Source organism: Euprymna scolopes, chromosome 4 (genome assembly GCF_053919585.1).
Source record: "Euprymna scolopes isolate OS-2025 chromosome 4, ASM5391958v1, whole genome shotgun sequence".
NCBI classification, from domain to species: domain Eukaryota; kingdom Metazoa; phylum Mollusca; class Cephalopoda; order Sepiida; family Sepiolidae; genus Euprymna; species Euprymna scolopes.
In genome coordinates, this window is record NC_136485.1 from 57,313,969 (window position 1) to 57,321,887 (window position 7,919).

Genomic DNA, 7,919 nt, shown 5'->3' on the forward strand with positions numbered 1-7,919 from the left:
AAAAATTAAAAACTTAAAAACTGTTAGGTCTATTTGTGGTGTGAACATTTGTCATTTAAAATACTTATTTGAATAAAAATGACACAAAATTTTATTTTTAATGAAACATTAAAAAAATAGGTATAGCTTTTATTTAATCAGAAATTTATGGAGCCAAGAACTTCCGATATGTTGAACACCTAAATAATTACCTAAAAATTAAAATCAGCAAGGGCGATAACTTATATTTTAAATCTTATCAATTTTTTTTTTTTTTTGCAAAATTAGATCAGATTAGCATTTTAGTTGACAATAAAACTTTATTTCTAACTAGCCAATTTGTCTTTGTTATTGTTGTGCCGTATGTTGGCAATATAATAATATAGTCCACTACAATATGTTTAAAAGATTACTTAAGATAGACCAGACGATTGCTAATGTGAAAATCTTTCAAACAATCACCTAAAAATAAAATCAGTAAGGATGATAACTCATATTTTTGATTGAAGAATATAATAGGAGTTATTTACCTTATGTGTTAAAAATATTAAAATTAAAAACTAAAATTACTTTGTTGCATCCCGGCCAACACCGGATAAGTAAAGCTATGTTTATATAAATTTTTAGTTGATTTATAAAGAAAAAACATGTTTGTTCTAGGTGTGGTATTAATAATTTTTATTTAAAATATTTATTTGAATGAAAATTAATCAAAATTCTTTTTTAATGGAACATCTAAAAAAACAAAAACATTTATTTAATCAGAAATTTATGGAGCCAACAATATGCAATGATGAAATTTAAAAAAAATTCCAATAACTTCTTATCTGTCAAACACATTACCATGGGCCACTTTCTTGCAAACTACAAATGACCATCTTCAAATATAATGCCAACAAATATTTTTCATGAACCGTTTTATTAAGTCATCAAATTTTGTTCATTACATTCATCATTTTCAATCCTTTCATAATATTCTTAATCATTTAGCTGACAATCCATCTATCTCATTAACCCTTATCTTCGAGTGCCTTTTGGTCTTGATAAGTGGTGGCTTATTAGTAAAAAGAAAATATATTTATTTAGATTTAATCTATCATACCTATCATGTCATTATCAGGTTGCTGTGCCATGGCAAACTGGAGAAAAGAACCTGAAGTCCTACCTAGTGCACCAAGTGCAAAAGAGATCCAGACAATTGAACTTAAGGGAAGAACGAGGATACTAAAAAGAGCTCTCGGTTGGTTTCAATAAAAAGCAAAGCAATGTTGGCAGCTGGTTTGGCTGCCCCAGATCCAGCGTTACAATCTTCAAAAGAAGAAAATTAAAAAAAAAAGAAAAAAAAATTAGTTCATCTGTGCTTCATCAGAAACTTGGTATTCACAGGATTATGGGTGCCATATGCATTCCCGGGTGGATGGCCATGTACATAACATAACGTACCCCAGAGACTAGGGAGCATTGTGAACGAAGGAAAACATGGCTTGAGTGTGTAAAAGGGACTCAATTGCATGCAGCATGACCGATATCAACTCTTCGGATCTGCAACGGTTTTAGTGGATTGATCGTGTCGTGATAAGGCAGGCAAGAAACTGAAGAAAAAGAATTCCTTCAACCATGTTTCATCAGAAACTTGGGATTATTTGGGATTTTCAATATAGTGTAGGAGGACAGCACTACTGTCAAAGAAAATGTAAGATGCTTCTTTCCTTTAGCTAGATGTGCGAGACCCTTGGTCATGGCTGATAACCCACTTAGCCACCAGATCAGGGTGATGTGAGGTCATGGAAAGCAGGTGACTAATCTAATACGGAAGCAAACAGAAATAATTCAGCTTATGGTTTCCTATTTTCGTTGTGCTGAGCAGAAGATAGCTCTGTGTAAAACAGTCAGGACAATCGCCTAGTATGGACACTGCTCAGACAGAAAGAAACTGCAACCTACTGTCTGCACAACTGCAAAGAAAACTATGGCAATGCATCGCACTCTTTATTTGAGAAACAACGTGAATAGGGTTCTGAATCAGAACATCTCACTCAGTAAGGATTACCATGATAGACAGGATGCACCTGTTCATCATCAAACTACTCTCCGACAACCAGCAAAGAATAAAGGGAAAAATCGTTGGTAGAAGAAGCAGAGGACGACAGCAAAAAGCATGCATTGACAGTCTGAACACCTAAGTAATATCAAAATTGATGAGCAACAATGAATTCATGAATTCCTCGAGGGAGAGAGATAGAAAGAGAGCCATAGCCGTCAATGCCTGTACTAGACAGGACACTACTTGAATGAATGCAGGTGGTTTGGCCATGTACAACATGTCAACTCTTGCATCAACTTCATAACCAACTTAGATATCAGAGGCACTAGAGAGCCTGGTAGTTCAAGAAAGACCTGGCTCGAGTACATCAGAAATAATTTGACTGCAACATGACTGGAAGTTTAGAGAGCGGAAAATAAACCTTAGGTCTACTTGCAGTTGCTTCATAACTCTCGTTTCCCTTATTTTGTCCTTTAGTCCTCACATTCCAGGAACGATGTTTCTGACAAAGGAGGAGGAATTGCTGTTTTCTGGATCAGAATCTATTCCAACTTAGACTTATTCTTGGCTAATCTTTGAAATTGAAGTAGTATTTTTTTTTTAGTTCCTTACACCAAATGGCTTCATGCCTTGTTTGGAGCAATTTTCATTAAAAAAAAAACCTTTGGATTAGACTATATCGAAAGCAGGTTCAAGATCTTGCCTGATATTGCCTACTACAGTTTAAATACAAAAACTGAATGATAATTTCAATACATGTAAAATCTTTATAAAACGTGGACATGTGGTATCTTTTGCTTACAAAATTGTCCACTTTTTTTTAATATGGTAAAAGTGAAAATGACTTTCTTTTTAATATTTTACTTTGGGGTACTCATTCTATACATGGTAAAAAAAAATGGTTCCGTTTTATTTGGATTCTGCTAGCTTGAAAATAATGTTAAAGATGATAAAACATTTCATTAGTATTATTTTAAAGAATACGATTTTCGTTAAATGCGTTTGCGATATTTCCAAATATTTTATGCAAACATTTTTTGAAAGAATATGTAGAAATTGTTATTGAGTTTTCTTTAGATAAAAATGATTTTTAATTTCAATGAAACAAAAAAAAAACAACTGACGTGCCGTGTTATCAAAAAGACAAAGCTAGAAAGTTGGAAAAGATATAATTTTAAGGATACAAAGTCTACAAGAGTAAGGAAAGATAACTCTGGATATAATGTTTTGTGTTGTGAGATGTTATTGAATAAAATGATCAAAGAATATAATTAATTTATCAGTAACAAGAAATTGCTTTTTACAAGGACTTAATGATACGAACCAGAAATCAAATTCATTGATTAAATATTTCAGTCTTTGTAACGAGTACCTTATTTATCTACCTTGTCATGAATACAAGGGGTGACATGTGATCAGCTTTTAATGTGTGTATTCCGAGAAGATCCCCTCGACGGGGTTTTTATTGCCTCAAAGATACTCAGAAATAGTTACAAAAATTACCTGCAAGTTACACTCTGCATTTTTCCATGTGCGAGATATGGTTGAGTTTTTAATATGTTTATTGAGAGACGTCCAGAGTCTTATAAGGAGCAACCAGAAACAGTTACCAAAACTATCATGCAAATCCCTACCTACTTGTCTCCCTAGATTACCAGTACTCTCTACCTCTTTCGATAAACTTTGCAAATGGATTTGTGTTACTGCAACAGCCGCTTACCATTGACTTCTCACTGCCAATGATCATTGATCTTCACTAGAATTTGGGTGGCAATAAGCCTTTCCAAAGTTCTAGTCCTTTTCGCACTCATTCAGTGGAGGTCTGGTTAGTGCTTTTTTCTCAGTCTTTCCATCCTCCTTGATCCTTTATGACTAATTGGTGTGGTGCTTATCTATACCGACACTACCATTATTATTATTATTATTATTATTATTAGTAGTAGTAGTAGTAGTAGTAGTAGTAGTAGTAGTATATTATTATTATTATTATTATCATTATTAATTGTAAAAAAATGTAGTTTAATTTAAATGTAGGAGAAATAAAAGATTAACTCATTCTGAATATCTTGCAGGTCGCCAAAACCATTCTAGGAAAGGCTTAGTCATAATTCATCATTGTGAATGTTCCTTATTCTCTTTAGGGCACCAAAGTATGACCTTCCATAGGGTGTAAAAAACTTTAAGATAATCGTGACTGCCTCAGTAAATTTTTCTCAGTCTTGATTTTTTAGTATCAGAATTTTGAAAGACCTTATGAAAATATAAGCTTGGAGCTATAGAAGCTTTATTCAGCTATTTTTATAGTAGAATTACAATTTACAGGCAGAAAGTATATATATATATATATATATATATATATATATATTTCTGTGGAAATATATTTTCTTATAATATATACCAATCCTTATTTAAGACGCTCAATGTAATTACAGAGCAATATAGAGAATGAATGATAAAAGACTATATTCTAAAGTTCATGATGTTTACCATCTTATAATTTATTCCTTTAATTCCGTTGACATTTACATATGTCATTTACAGAATTGTAAATGTCAACTGAATTAAAGGAATAAATTATAAGATGGTCAATATCATGAACTTTGGAATATAGTCTTTTATCATTTATTCACTATATATATATATATATACTCTGGGTTTTTTATTCAAAAGTAATGGACTAGTGAATTCAACGAGGTTGTTAGATAGTGCTCAATAAAAAGAGCTGATAATACTTGTTTATTGTTATATAAACATGCTCACATCCTGCTGCTACAAACAGCCACTTGTTTCAATCAAACAACAGATATCATCAGGCAGCGACTTGACTATTCAAATGTTCAATGAATAATCTTTATTCATTGAACATTTGAATAGTCAAGTCGCTGCCTGATGATCTGTTGTTTGATTGAAACAAGTGGCTGTTTGTAGCAGCAGGATGTGAGCATGTTTATATAACAATAAACAAGTATATATATATATATATATATATATATATATAATTTCATGTATCTACATAAAATTTTTATGTTTCAATTTTCAGTATTTACTTGAACAGTTTTCAATGCATAAGTAGAACTAGGTAGTAAGTTATGAAAATATATTTGGAAAATGAACCACGCAGAACATTCTGCATCAGACTATTGCATAGAATTGATGTTACCGCACATTTTTATATATACACATAGCGTTAAATTTGCTAGCAAGCCAATCAGATTCTTTGTTATTTCCACTCCCATTTTCAGCAGCCAATGATTATGCTTTCATCAGGCTAAGGAGGCTACTATCAGGGGTACTGTGTAGGGAGTTGGGCAGCAAGATGTCGGTTCACGTTGCACTTGAACTTCTGCATGTCAGTACAGATGGGGAAGCAGGGACTCGGCAGGGAATTCCAAAGTCTAGCAGTCCTGGGGAAGAAACTACTGGAGTAGAAGGCTCTCTTACATCTAGGGATCTCTACTGTGAAGGGGTGGGATTTAGCTGCTTGTCGGGTTTGTTGGGGATATTTACATCGAGGGGACACAAGTGCTTGCAGTTCGTCAGAGCATTCACCGTTAAAGTACTTGTAGAAAAGGCAGAGGGATGCAACATTTCGTCAATGGGACAGGGGCTGAAGTTTAGATGACAGTTCAGGACCTATCAGATTGGCGACTCTCTTTTGAACCTTGTCTAGGAGCGAGAGACTAGTGGTAGATGCACCAGCCCAAATATGACAACAATACTCCATACATGGGCGAATGGTGGCCTTATAGAGGTATAGGATACTTTCAGGCGTTAGTATCTTTCTAGCATGGTAGAGAGAACCAACCTTCTTCGCAGCGGTCCTCGCGATACTCTCAATGTAATTGTTCCAACTCATGTTTCCTGAGAGCGTTAGGCCGAGGAGTTTAAAGGATGTACTTTTAGATAAAAAGTCATTGGCCATTGCTATTGGTGGTAGAGAAGGTTTCTTGTAATTATTGAAGGAAACGAGTTTAGTCTTGGCAGGATTGAATGTGACCATCTATTTATGTCCCGATTCCACTACAGAGCGGAGGTCATCCTCTAGTGTTTCTGCCATTTCTTTAGATATGTGTTCATTTGTTTTCCTGCCGTGTCTGTTATAGAATGTGGTGTCGTCAGCATACGTACCCATCTCACAGGCAATTTTATCAGGGAGGTCATTAATGAATATTAGGAATAACAGAGGTCCAAGGATAGACCCCTGAGGCACTCCCGCATTTATATCATATTGTTTAGATGTACGACCATCAAGGACAACCTGGATTTTTCTCTTATCTAAGAAGGATCTAATTATGTTATGTATTCTTCCAGTGATGCCGTATGATCTGATTTTCTTGAGAAAACCTTCATGGCATACCCTGTCAAAAGCCTTAGATATATCTAGAGCTACTGCTCTACCCTCCTCCGCTTTATCCAGAGACTAGTATATACGTTCTGAGATTACAATTAGGATGTCTGCTGTGGAGCGGGCTTGCCGAAATCCATATTGTTTGTCAGTCAGAAGTTTAGCATCTGTAAGGTGATGGACTAGAGCTTGGTTAATTATGGTCTCAAATATTTTGGCGAAAAGTGGGAGGAGGCTAATGGGGCAATAATTTACTGGGTCAGATCTTTCGCCAGAATTCTTGAAAACTGGTACTACAGAAGCAGTTTTTCAGCAGGCAGGAAAGCAAGATTCATTAAGGCATTTGTTGTAAAGTTTGGAGAGAACTGGAGCTACTTCAGCGGAGCACTTTTTAATAGCACAGCCGAGATGAGATTAGGTCCACATGCTTTTGCAGTGTCATACATGGCGAATGGTGAAGGGGTGATTTTCAGATCGTCTAGTGAGGCGTCTGTCCGCAAAGGAAAGTCAGGGAGGGGGTGGTTGGCAAGGTCCAGTGTGGAGTTGGAGTCAAACCGACTGGCAAGCATGTTAGCCTTCTTAGTTGTAGAGCAAACAAGCTCTTGATTGTTGGATAGTGGGGGGATTGTTGATTGCCCATTATTTACTACACTGTTGTAGATTTTCCAGAAGTCACGGGTTCCTAATATCTATGCTTCGATGCGTTTTTTTGGTGGTTTCAGTAAATTTTTTCTTAGCTGTCGCTATTTCTTTCTTACAGTTACTTCTGGCTTCTATATACTTCTGCCTGTTTGAACTAGACTTATGTCGGTTAAATCTGCAGTACGCATGCTGCCTTTGCGCAATGGCTGCCGCACAAGTAGAAGTAAACTAATGGGGAAAGTGGGGCTTGCTATAAAATTTCCGTGTGGGAACATGTGCTTCAATTGCTGTTTTGAACCATTCAGTGATCTCATTTGTGCACTGTTCAGCAGGAAGTGAAAAGATATTTTGCCATGGGGTGTGCCTGATGGCTTCCCAGTCAGCCTTTTCATAATATCTTGTTGATTTGAGCAGTGGCTCTTCAGTTTTGGCTCTTACCACTGCATGATCGGCATTCCCAAGTGGGCTGTGGGCATTAGTTACACAGTTTAGGTAAGGGGTGCTGAACAAGTGCTTATGCAGAATACCAGACATGCAACACAGGCAGACCATTAGTTGTCCTGCCATCTACTAGGATTGTGGCCTCTAATTTATGTTTACATAGTTTGAGATATGGTATCTGTTTATGTATATAGTTTAATAAAGGGGAGATAATTACTGCAGTCTTTAATGCAATGATCAATTTTTAGTCGTGTGCAAGCAACTCTATAAGTCACTCCGTCGGTCGGTCTGTCGGTCGGTCTGTCGGTCTGTCCGTAACACTTTTGTGCTTGGCCTTTTTGGTTAAGATCAAACGTCTTCTGTTAATAGATGCTGTTCTTAGCTTTTTAAGCTTTTCTTGGCCTTTTGGCCAAGATCAAAGTGTAGTATCTTTTCTTACTACATACTGTACTTATTGTTATATAAAGT

At 35.7% G+C, this 7,919-nt stretch overlaps 1 pseudogene; it reads left to right on the forward strand.

Annotated features, from left to right (window-relative positions):
• Nucleotides 1-7,840: 7,840 nt before the first annotated feature.
• LOC145274271 (U2 spliceosomal RNA) overlaps nucleotides 7,841-7,919 on the forward strand; it is a 126-nt pseudogene continuing 47 nt past the window's right edge.